The following is a 12817-nucleotide window of genomic DNA, read 5'->3' as shown; positions in this document are numbered from 1 at the left end:
ACAAGTAAGGATCCTCAAAAGCACAGAAAAGCAGAACAGAAAAACACCATATATTTGAAAAAAATACATCATGGGAGAAGAAAGAAATGTAATAAAAAGAACACCTAATTAACAGAGAAAACAGGAAAACCCCCCCAAATAAGTACATTATCTTCAAAAGTATTCATAAGGCCATTTGTGTTCATAACAAAAAAATAACAAAAGTTCTTAGAAATTAAAAGCAGTTTACCTTCCTCCACCACAGCCTTCTGCTGTTGCCCCTGGTACTGCTTTGGTGCTCATTTGTTGCATATCATGCATTTACCTGTAATGGAGCCGCTGAGATGCTGGTGTGCACCTTGGCCAGCAAAAGGCCCCAGGAAGGAATTAAAAGGCGGAGTGATCTTGTCACAAAGTGACACCTGACTGAATTAAACCCTTTTGTGTAAAACTATTTAAACAGCTTCCTGATACTCTGAAGATAAATACAAAATTGTTAACATGGGCTTTAAAGTGCAGCATAAACCCATTTCTCTCTTCGTTTTAGCTTGCCCCATGCTTCCTTGCATTTTCTCTGCCCCTCTTGGGACTTTTTGTGTTGTTTCTTATACTTGAAACACTTTTCTCCCCTCTCTTCAGTGAAATGAGTTTCTACTCTTCCTTCAGACCTCAGATTAGTCATATTTAAGAAAAAAAACAGAGTTCCCTGACCTCCATAGTTGGGTCAAATCTTCCTGCTATTTACTCCGGTGTACCTATTTTTGGAACATTTATTAAACATGCCAGGTCCTTTAGGTGATGTGCAGTCATCAAGTCTGATGGAATTTCTTTTGGTCCAAAGACATAGGAATTGTGCCCCTTCCTCCAACCCTGCACACACCCAATATATAGGATAACTACAGTGAAGATTGGAAAACAGGCAATCCCCTGGTCCATACATTGATGGACCTGCTGGGTCCCCAGCTTTGGCAATGGAGGAGGTTTCTTCATGTGAACCTGTATCTTCCCTCTTGGAGGAACTGCCCATTGCCTTCCACAGCTCCTGCTCTGGAATGTTTTAACTCTGAGAATGTTCAGATTATTTTATAGTATAGGAATTTTGGAATATTATTTCTTACCTCATCCAACAAATATCTAGGTACCCTATTGAGTACTAAGATACAATAGTAAACAAAACCAGACCCAGAATCTGGCCTCTGGAGTTTATAGTCAAATTGACAAACATAAAAAACAGCTACACAGGAATAAATAACTCACACCTTAGCATGTGTCAGTACTTTATGGTCAAATAATATTCCATTGTATAGATGACACATTTTGTTTATCTGTTAATCAATTGGTAGACATTTCAGTTCCACTTTGGAGCTATGAACATTTGTGTGAATTTTTGTATGGGCATACACTTCCAGTTCTCTTCGTTATATACCTAGGAGAAGAATTGCTGGGTGATACAGTAACTCTGTTTTTAACTTTTTGAGGAATTGCCAAAAACTGTTGCACCATTTTACATTCCTGCCAGCGATGTGTGGGGGTTCCAGTGCCTTTACATGTTACTAACGTTTGTCATTGTATATCTTTTTGATTATAACTAACCCAGTGGTTGTTGACAGGTATCTTATAGTGGTTTCAATTTGTATTTCCCTCATGATTAGTGACGTTGAACATGTTTTCATGTGTTTATTGGCCATTGGTATATTTTCTTTAGAGAGGATACTCAAGATATTCACATGCTTTGACATTTTAAAATCGGGATGATGTTTTATTGTTGAGTTGTATAAATTCTTTATATATTCCAGATACAGGTGTCTTGTCTAATACATGATTTGCAAATATTTTCTTCCATTCTGTAGGTTGACTTTTCACTGTCCTGATGATACCATTTGCAGTCTAAAATTTTTTTAATTTTGATAAAGTCCCAATTTATCTCATTTTGTACTTTTGGAGTCATATCTAAGAAACTATTGCCTGATGCAAGGTCTCAAGTGTTTACTACTGTGTTTTTCTTCTAACAGTTTTATAGTTTTAGCTTTTACGCTTTAGTCTATGATCTATATTGAGTTATTTTTTAAGAATGATGTGAAACAGGGGTCCAACTGCATTCTTTTGCATGTTGCCCCACCTGGCATCATTTTGAAAGGACTGTTCTTTCCCAATTGAATTGCCTTGGCCCCTTTGTCAAAAAGCAATTGACCATAAATATATGGGTTTATTTCTGAACTCTCAGTTTTATTCCACCGATATATCTGTCCTTATGTTGGCACCGTAATTTTTATATATACTTAATTTCACTTAATATATTTCTAGTGAAATTGTCACAATTTGAAATTGTTGATTTTTTTCAAAATAAAATGCAGGTTATTTTTTTAAATTTTTATTTATTTATTTATGTGAGAGAGAGAGAGAAACAGCATGAGAGGGGAGAGGGTCAGAGGGAGAAGCAGGCTCCCCGCAGAGCCAGGAGCCCGGTGGGACTGGATCCCAGGACTTTGGGGTCATGACCTGAGCTGAAGGCAGTCGCTTAACCTGACTGAGCCTTGCAGGCACCCAAAATGCAGGTCATTTAAAAACATTTAACTTACAACCTGTCATTGATGGTTCTTTCTATTCACATAAGTTTTAAAGATGAAATAAATTCATTTGGCAACTAATTCATTCCACAGGGACATTAAACAATTTCAAGGGGTGCCTTGGTGGGTCAGTCAGTTTAAGCATCTGCCTTCAGTTCAGGTCATGACCTTGGGATCCTGGGATTGAGACCCCCATCCACCTGGCTCTCTGCTCAGTGGGGAGTCTGCTGCTCCTCCCTCCCCCTTTCCCTCTGTGGTCTCCCTCTCTCTCTCTCTCAAATAAATTTAAAAAAATATTTAAAAAAACAATTTCAAAATTATATATAATAAATGCTTGACAAATGAGATCCTAATGAAGTGACGAGGCAAAACAATGTTTCCTTATATGTAATTATAAACTTGGATGGGAAACCGTTGTTAAGTTAATTCAATAAGGAGACCATTAGACTGAGATGGCTTTAATGCCCTATGTAAGCAAACCAAAACCTAAAAGCCTCAAGGTTAAGAATTTGAATCCTAATGACAACCAATCACAAACAGCCAAGTGGGCTTTCCCAAGTAATGCAACCACTTAAGCTACAGGCAATTTCCTTGCTTTACCTCTGCCTCTTCTCTGTAAAAGTCTTTCCTTTAGCTCCTGTCAGTGGAGTGCTTCTAACAACTTCCAGTTTGGCGCTTACCTGATTTGAATCAATTTTTGCTCAATAAACTCTTAATTGTAATAGACCTCAGTTTATCTTTTAATACCCTGATGGGTCTAACTGCAATATAAAGTGATTATGCCGAGCGTATTTGTTGCCTAGAGCTACCATAACTAAGTACCACAAACTAGGTGGCTAAAAACAACAGAAATTTATTGTTTCACAGTTCTAGAAGCCGGAAGTCCAAATTCAAGCTGTTGGCAAGATCATGTGTCCTCTGAAACCTGTAGGAGAAAAGTACCTTCTTGACTCTTCCAGCTTTTTAGAGTCTTAGATGTTCTTTGGCTTGTGGGACCATAACTCCCTTTGTCACGTGCTATTTTTCCTGGGTCTCTTTACACAGTCTTCTTTTGGTGCATGTCTGTCTCTGTATCCCAATTTCCCATTTTTGTTAAGGACACCAGTCAGTTTGGATTAGGGCCCACCCAAATGACCTCATTTTAACTTAACTACCTCTATAAAGACTCTTTTCAAATAAGGTCACATTCTGGGCTACTATGTGTTAGGACCTCAACATATCTTTTCTGGGAGAAACAAATCAACCCATAACACTGAGCTTCTGAGAATGGTGTTTCACTAGACCAATATTTCAATTTTAGAATTTTGAGTTATTTTATTATTATCTTGTTTCTGCTGACCTTAGAAGTGATGGACAGTTTTTGATTATTATTTCTCTGTTACAGATGTGTTCTTAAAAGTGACTATAGTTACATGGGATCAGGTACAGTCATCACCATTGCTATGTACATCAGTAATCTCTCTTCCCATTTGCATTTTTCCCATATTTATTTACTAATTCATTTATTTATTAAAAAATAGTTATTAACTACCTATTATGTGCCAGACATTGCACTGGGCATTGGATTCTATCAGCCTTATTTCCATCTGACTTAGGGGAAATTCCTGACAGAATATATACTAACCCTGGAACATTAGAACACTATTCAACAAATTTTGTCACTCAGCTTGCTAAATTGTATTCTTAATGTAGTGAAACACTTTTATTATGGCTTTCTGAGCTCTCTGACTTAAAAGTATGGAGGAATGCTGTTAGATGGGTCATTTCCAAAGCAGATTGTATTTTCCCCAATGATTTTTGTTCAACATTTATAATTTAGATGGTTTTTTCAACTCCTCAAAAAGTCAAAGAAAGAAAATGTACAGAACAACTTTGCAGAAGATGATGTATGAGTCCATATGAAATACTCATACAGGAATGTGGAATCTTTCATATTTTATAATTAACACTAAGATTGAAAAACAAACAAAATATAAATTTAATAACCATTCTCAGGGCTTAAGGAATGGAGTAGGCACTCCAGAACTTCTGCTCAAAAAGATTTTAAAAGGTGTTCCAGCTCCCAGACCACAGCTTGGTGCTCAAGCTCCAGTTTAGTTTTCTTTCTGCAAGCAACAAATGGGCCATTACTTTTGAAAGGTAGCAAATTAACCACCAAGAGCCAGAGAAAAGAGTCAGCAAAGAATTGCAACGCCAAGAAACGAGGTAAAGAGAGTCAATAGGAAGCTATTATTTGTAGGAAAGTCTTCCTTATTCTCCAGTTAATATTGATTTCTATTTATAAAAGCTAGGGGAAAAGTTTCAAATATTGAATTTCTTTTGAAAAGTTGGGAATATATTTGTTTGCAGTGGTGAGGTGATGATTTCCATTGTAGGACATCTGTGAGTGGCCCCTGATGTATTACATACTTGTGCAGCATCATTATGCTGATGTGTTTACTCTGATCATGCCAGCCAACACCTTGATCACGCCGGCCAACACCTCCTTCCACCTCTGTCGGTCTTCGTGTTCCTCCCCCAACTACTGCCCATGAAAGAATAGGACTTCTTGGCTATGAGAGCAAAGTCAGCAGCCAGAGCATATCACTTGCTTGCCCCTCCCCTTATCTTCCTTTTCTAGTTTTATAAAATAATATTTTTTTGAGAAACTGAAAGAAAACAGAATAGTAAAGGATCAATTTGACAAAGAACCACACTCACATCATTCAGAATTAACAATCTTTAATATTCAGTCACTTTATTTCCAGTCTTTTTTATTATTATTTAAGAAATAAATCTTAAGTTAATAATCCTTTAGTTATTACCATGGGTCCCAATTACTCCTCTCTCCAAAGATAATCATATCAAGAGTTTAATGAATGCTCTTCTATTGATGTTTTAATGCATACATATATCTATACATAGTATTGTTTTCTGTGTAGTTTTTTTAATATATAGAACATTTTCATATATGTAACATTCAACTTCTAGCTTTTTTCATATCCTGTTTATATTTATTGTGACCACTCAAGTTTAGACCTGTATTTGGCATCTCATTTTGTTCTTGTTATTTACAATACTTTCCCTTTACTTTTTTCTCTTTTCTTGATTTCTTGGTTTTTATTGCATTTAGTTTGCTTTGTTCAATTTTTTTACCTCCACTGACTTAAAACTTATACATTCTATTCCTGAGTTATTTTTAAAATAATCATGCATATGCTTAAATTTACTTTTTTCTAACCTCTAGAGTTAGCAAAACAGGAACCCAAGCACACTTTTGTTTTACTCCATTCTCCATGGAATTCCCCCCCAAAACCTTTCTCCATTTTGATATCTTTGGGATTATTAATCCTAATTGAAAAACTGTATTTATTTAGGCAACACTACATTTTACTAAGTTTTAAACTCACCATTGATTGTTTTATATCATTGCTGTCTATTGGATTAGTTGTTCTTCATGCTGGGGCATACCTTTTAGAGAAAGTATGTAGGTAGTAAACTTCCTGAGTTCTTAGATGCTTAGTAATGTCTTGATTGTGCCTTTAAATTTGACCAATGTTTTCCCTGAATATAGAATTTTGGATTCCATTGTTTTTCCTTCAGTTCGTGAAGATAGTGCTCCATCATTTTCTTGCCTTTAGTGTTCCTGAGGAGAAGTCACGTGTTGATTTGACTCCGGTTCTTTTCAGGTTATCTGCTTCTTCACTAGTTACTTTTGGAAATTCATCACTGATATTCTAAAATTTCAATACTCTATTCCTGAGTATTTGTTTGTTTTTCTTCTTATTTACCCTCTCATATTTAATGCGGCCTTTCTTTTTATTTTATTTTATTTATTTATTTTATTGCAGTAGGTCCTTTCAGTCTGAGGATTTATGATTCTTTGTTCCTGGGCGATTCTCAGCCATCGTTCCTTCACATGTTGCTCACTTCCACTTACCCTATTTTGCCCTTTTATAAAACCTATGAGACAGATATATCTTATATGTTTCTCAACTTTTAAATTTTCATCAATGGACTCTGGAAGAATTCCTTCCCGGGCCTTCTTGCCCTCTAATTCACTCTTCATTTATGTCCATTTTGCTTTTCAAACCATCCATTAAATTATTTTTAAATTTCAGCAATTATAATTATCACATTCAAGACCTCTACTCTGTTGTTTTTCATAATGACCTATACTTGCACCATGGATATGACACTCCTCATCTCTCTGATATGGGGTCATCTAAGTCTTGTGGGTTCCGAAGCTTCTCCAATTTGGAATACTTCCTCTAAGGACAAGAATACAAAATTGTTTATGAAAATGAGTAGTTATTTAGAATGTAAAAATACATCACAACAGATTTCAGGAGTCTTGGAGCTTCAGTTTGCTTTCTTCAGAGATCCTTTAAAGATGACCAGAAACGCTTACCTAAAAATGGATTTCTCCTCTTTATCTAGAATTCTCTATAACCCCTGGCAACTCCCAGCCTTCACATGGGGCCCTTTAGCTCAAGCTTAAGAATATCCACAGGGGCGCCTAAGTGGCTTAGTCAGTTAAGCATCTGACTCTTGATCTCAGCTCAGGTCTTGATCTCAGGGTTGTGAGCTCAAACCCCATATTAAAAAAAAATTCATACACACACACACACATATATCGTCTTTTCTGTTATTTCTGTGTCTGATGTGAGGGAGAGAGCTGGAATATGGGCTCAACCTGTTTGTTAACTTGAAACCAGAATTCTGTTTTTTCCAAGGTGAATGGAAATAATTTTCTTTTTTTTCTTTTTTTTTTAAGATTTTATTTATTTATTTGAGAGAGAATGAGAGAGAGAGAGCACATGACAGGAGGGAGGGTCAGAGGGAGAGGCAGACTCCCTGCTGAGCAGGGAGCCCGATGCGGGACTTGATCCTGGAATTCCAGGATCATGACCTGAGCCGAATGCAGTCGCTTAACCAACTGAGCCACCCAGGGGGAATGGAAATAATTTTCACCTCTCTTTTTCTTTCATTACTTTTCTTTGCTTTCATTTCTTTTTTTTTTAAAGATTTTTTATTTATTTATTTGAGAGAGAGAGAGAATGAGAGATAGAGAGCACGAGAGGGAAGAGGGTCAGAGGGAGAAGCAGACTCCCTGCTGAGCGGGGAGCCCAATGTGGGACTCGATCCCGGGACTCCAGGATCATGACCTGAGCCGAAGGCAGTCACTTAACCAACTGAGCCACCCAGGCGCCCTCTTTGCTTTCATTTCTTGTTGAAGATTAATAGTTTATCATTTTAGCGTGGTTATATTCTTATCGTAATAGATATTAAACTCCTTTTGAAATCAGAGAATAGATACATTGCACAGGAGGAAAATGTTTTCCTTGACCCCATTAGGGTTTCTGGATGGGTCTGAGAATTAAGCTGACAAAGATTAACAGCAGAAAAGCATACAAATTTATTTAATATAAGCTCTATGTGACATGGGAATCTTCAGGAGGAAATAAAGATCTAAAGAAACAGACCTGTATATTTTTATGCTAGGTTTGATGAATAGTGGACAGCTGTGGAGGAATATGATAGGTTAAGGATTATAAAGTATTTGTAATACTGGGGGAAATGTAGCAAGGCTTATTTTTTAGGATTCTTCTTGGTGTCCTCTTTGGACATAAAGATGTTCCTTTCCTCCGGGTATACGAAGGTCACCTCTCACATGAGAATTTTATGATCTGTTTCAGGGAAAAGGGTGAGGGGGTGAGAGCAAGGTGACCTTCCTGCTTAAAATATTCAATATGCTAGGGCACCATATTTTGGGGTAGTGTGCCCTGAACCCATCAATATATATACACACATAGATACAATGTGAGAAAAAAAAATTGATTCTGTTTCTAATTAAATTTCTTACCCAGGAACACAGTAAAATACAGAAATGTTTTAAGATGTCATTTATGCCAGGCAAATCAACTGCTTTTGGGGAATAAAAATACAATCTAATATGCTGGTAGTTAAAAAAGAAACACAACTTTTTTGTTGTTTGCTAATCCCCTGAGTTTACTAATGCTGTTTTTTGAAAATTTTGCACCCTCTAGAGGGTAAAATATAAGTAAATTAAAATATTTTTATTGTTCGGGCGCCTGGGTGGCTCAGATGGTTAAGCATCTGCCTTCGGCTCAGGTCACGATCCCAGGGTCCTGGGATCGAGTCCCACATCGGGCTCCCTGCTCAGCGGGAAGCCTGCTTCTCCCTCTGCCTCTGCCTGCCACTCCCCCTGCTGTGCTGTCTCTCTCTGTGTCAAATAAATAAATAAAATGTTTAAAAAAAATTTTTATTGTTCAAATGAAAAACAAACAAAAACCAGAAACAGACTTATAAATACAGAAAAAAACTGGGGTTGGTGGGGGGGGGGCGGGGAGGAGGAGAAAACAGATGAAGAAGATTAAGAGGTACAAACAATTCACAGAGATGAAAAGTACAGCATACGGAAGATAGTCAATAGCATTTTAATAATAATTCTATGGTGACGGATGGTAACTACACTTAAGGGGTGAGCATCCTATAATGTTTAGAACTGTTGAATCACTATGTTGTGTACCTGAAACTAACATAACATGGTATGTTAACTCTACTTCAGTAACAAAAATTTTTAAAAAAAGAATCACAAAAAATGTTTATTGTTCAAAACTGCTCAAAATTGTTCAAAGAGTCTTATGTTAGGATTTAAATTAATAAAAATAACTTGATTCTTAAAATGGCCAATTATTTTTCTTTTCAATGATGATAAATTCTTATTTTCTTCTCTTTGAAGTGAAATTTCTAAAATTGCCACACTTAGCTCATGCAAAGCCCATGCAGAGCTCATGCCTTTGTGCAAATGAGAGAAAGCTGACCTTCCTTCGAAGGTAGAAGCATGCCTGGGAGGGCTCCCCTTCCTGGCAGGCACAACTTTGCCCTGAGGCACCAGTTCTGATGAGAAGGGCTCAGCTGATTTTGGAGCTGCTTTGTCCCCTTGTATCCTTGCTCATCACCAGCACATCTGTATGTGGCACCACTGAATACATGTAGTAATCACTTGTAAATCATCCCTTTTTATAAAATACCTTCCCGTTTGTTAGAATTTTAGTACCTACTCTGTGAGCACAATAAAGATTTTTTTTTTTTTAGTACATATATATTCTCTACAGCCTTGGTCCTCACCTTGAAGTCTGGACAACTGTAGCATCACGTGGTCGCTTATTCGAAACGCAGACCAGACCTACTGATCAGAATCAGACAAGATCTCCAGGGGATTACACACACATGGAAGTTTGACATGTGCTACCCTTTACTTTTAGACATGAAGAGTGGAACACAGGAGAGAATGTAGCAAAATCAAATATAAGAAGTTCAAAACTTCAAAACGATAGGGATTCTTAAGATAATTACTATTAATAGCCCCTGTTGTGCAATATTCCTGTTCAGCAGATGAAGGTTTTTGAGTTTACAGATACTAACTCACGTTCAACTCACCGTTGTAGATTTTTAAAAAGCAGGATAGAAAAGCAAAAAATAAGCCACATAGTCTAGAAAGAGATTTTGCTTAGGGTACGGCAGAAGTTGCCACTGTATACGCACAGTGCTTTAAGAGAAATTTGGACCATTCACCTTTGATCGCTAACTTCACAGGCAGGTGCCCAGAGCAGGCAGCTCATTGTTGGCCTGTCCCCTAGGGCTGCATGGCCTGTCCCCTAGGGCTGCCATCGTACTTTTGCCTCCCTCTGCCTCCTTCAGGCTTGGCATGCTGCAGAATGGGGAGTGACTGAAGCCAAAGGGAGAACAGGGCTAACTATTTAGCCCCATTTGTGTTCTAGTTTCTCCTGTTATCCATAGTAACTGTGCCTTGTTCATTCCGACTAGCATTATCCATTTTCTGTTAGTTAATACTGTTTTGCACTTTCTCGGAACGGCTGCCATGACTTGCAGACAATGAAACCTGCCTGTTGGTTAGTCTTCAAAGTGCCTCAGGAATGTGCGCTTTTCACCTCTGTAGCAGTTCCTGGGAAAGAGCTCTCAATTGCTCACACTTGTGTCTGCTTTCTGGTGTTCAGGGCTTATGAGTTTTGTAAATTTTTTTTAAGATTTATTTGAGAGAGAGAACAAGTACACACTGGGAGAGGAGCAGAGGGAGGGAGAGAGAGAGAATCTGAAGCAGGCTCCCCACTGAGTGCAGAGCCTGACGAGGGGCTGGATCTCATAACCCTGAGATCACAACCTGAGCCCAAATCAAGAGTCGGAAGCTTAACCAACTCAACCACCCAGGCACCCGGTGATTTTTAAAAATATATTTTTAAAGATTTTTATTTATTTATTTGACAGAGAGCGAGCGAGCGAGCAAGAGAGTGAGCAAGAGAGCGCAAGCAGGCAGAGGGAAAGGGAGAAGTAGATTCCCCACAGAGCAAGGAGCCCGATGCAGGGCTTGATCCCAAGACCCAGGGATCATGACCTGAGCTGAAGGCAGACGCTTAACTGACTGAGTCTCCCAGGCGCCCGGGTGATTCCTTTTTAAAGGAGAAGATGTGAAGCATTTTGTTGTTGTTGTTGTTGTTGTTACCCAGAGAAGGCTATGAGTCATGCTTAGCCAACAGTTCCTTGGAATTAACATATATATTGCCAGTAATGTGTTACTTCGATGACCACAATTCTTCTATTATTCTCTTTTAGAAGCTTAACTCTAAAACCCTGTATAAATACAACACCTGTCAAGGTTTGACATTTATATTGAAATATTTTCTAACGACGTTCTCCCAGTCTGTTCTTGTAAAGTTAGGGCACCAAAAGAAAATAGGATTAATACCAAACATCAACAAGTAGACAAAAAGAACATCTCCAGTTGCTACGAGGTTCCATTGACATGTAGAAGCCCAGAGTCCTGCATCTGGAATTCTGAACCCCTTCTACCCTTGGAATAGGGTGGGGGGATCACCTGAAATGACCTGGAGAAACAAATCTCACTTTCTGGGTTGATTTACGGTAGCTCACCACCCCCATGTTACACAGCCATGTTCCCTTCCCTCCCTGTTGGTGCACCAACCTGAATGGTGTCCTAAAATGGCTAGAAGCATCTGTTGTCCAGGAATGGCTGTGGAATGGCCCATAATACCTCTATCATCTTCCAGCAGGCTGAAGCTGAATTTATTGGCAGTCTGAGTTCAGAACAAATTTGCAGTCTAGCTTTCCCTACCTGAGAGCATGGGCACTAAGTTCTGGCTTCGTTTTTTATGTTAATGGTCCCGCTTTTATCTGTCTGATATGACCCTGATCTATTTTAATACATTACATTTGCTCAGAGGTTAAGTTTCCTCTGTTAAAAAAATAACTAGAGAATGTTCTTTTTGTTTGAGATAATAAGCGCTCCCCTGAGATTACTTTACTAGTCAGTTTTACATGTACGTTATTTGAATAGAGCCTTATTCATTGCCAGGACTCGTTTCCCCTTCTATTAACTGAAAATATCCAAAACTGAAGTCATCATCTTTGCTTCTGGCAGGCGGCCCCTCTAGACCTCCATTTCCAGGAATGCTGGCACTCTGCTATCTACCAGGCTATAGGACCTGTGAATCTTCTAACTTTCTTTCTTTCTTTTTTAAAAAAAGATTTATTTATTTATTTGAGGTGGGGAGGGGCAGAGGGAAAGGGAGACAGAACCCTCAAGAAGACTCTGTGCTGGGCGCCTGGGTGACTCAGTTGGTTAAGCGACTGCCTTCGGCTCAGGTCATGATCCTGGAGTCCCGGGATCGAGTCCCACATCGGGCTCCCTGCTCAGCAGGGAGTCTGCCTCTCCCTCTGACCCTCTTCCCTCTCGTGGTCTCTATTTCTCATTCTCTCTCTCTCAAATAAATAAATAAAATCTTTAAAAAAAAAAAAAAAGAAGACTCTGTGCTGCGCTGGGAGCCTGATGTAGGGCTCGATCTCACGACCCTGAGATCATGACCTGAGCGGAAATCAAGAGTCAGACGCTTAACTGATTGTGCCACTCAGGTGCCCTTAGTCTTCTAACTTTCTGAATTCACCAGGAAGTATCACTTTGTTTTTCAAATTTCTTCTCAAAGTTTTCTGGTCCTGTCTGTCTCTAGTCCAGATCTTCACCCCTTCACACATGTATTTATTCTTATTATATCTCCTAATTATATCCATGGGCTTAACAGTTGTCTCCTCAGTCAGCAAACACTAATTGTCCACAGGGTGCTAAGTCTTTCTCCTCCAAATCTATCCTACATACTTCAGCAGACCAATCTTCCTCATGGGTGCTTTTATTATTGGACACTGTCAGTGAGTTGTTCCCAGGATGCATTCTT

This window comes from Zalophus californianus, chromosome 7 (genome assembly GCF_009762305.2).
Source record: "Zalophus californianus isolate mZalCal1 chromosome 7, mZalCal1.pri.v2, whole genome shotgun sequence".
NCBI classification, from domain to species: domain Eukaryota; kingdom Metazoa; phylum Chordata; class Mammalia; order Carnivora; family Otariidae; genus Zalophus; species Zalophus californianus.
Note: the sequence above shows the minus strand (reverse complement) of the source record.